This window comes from Patiria miniata, unplaced genomic scaffold (genome assembly GCF_015706575.1).
Source record: "Patiria miniata isolate m_02_andy unplaced genomic scaffold, ASM1570657v1 HiC_scaffold_18, whole genome shotgun sequence".
Lineage (NCBI taxonomy): Eukaryota > Metazoa > Echinodermata > Asteroidea > Valvatida > Asterinidae > Patiria > Patiria miniata.
Genome location: NW_024037056.1, coordinates 9,472,562 through 9,472,816, shown reverse-complemented (window position 1 = coordinate 9,472,816; position 255 = coordinate 9,472,562).

The window sequence follows — 255 nt, the reverse complement described above, 5'->3', positions numbered from 1 at the left end:
GGTAGGGCCTACACGGTATGTTGATGCACGGGAGATGCACCAACGTTCAACCAATGTCTGTGCTCTACGGTCAGTACTCAATACTTTGTCTAAATTCGTCTTCAATTGTTTGATATTGAGGATGTGAAACTTTTCTAACTTTATGCAACACCAGCAGTGTGTGAGCAGTAATACTGAAAATGTGGTGTAAATGACTCCTGGCTGCCTGAAATTGTATGGATTATTTTCCTGCGCAACATAAAGTACAAGTTATTA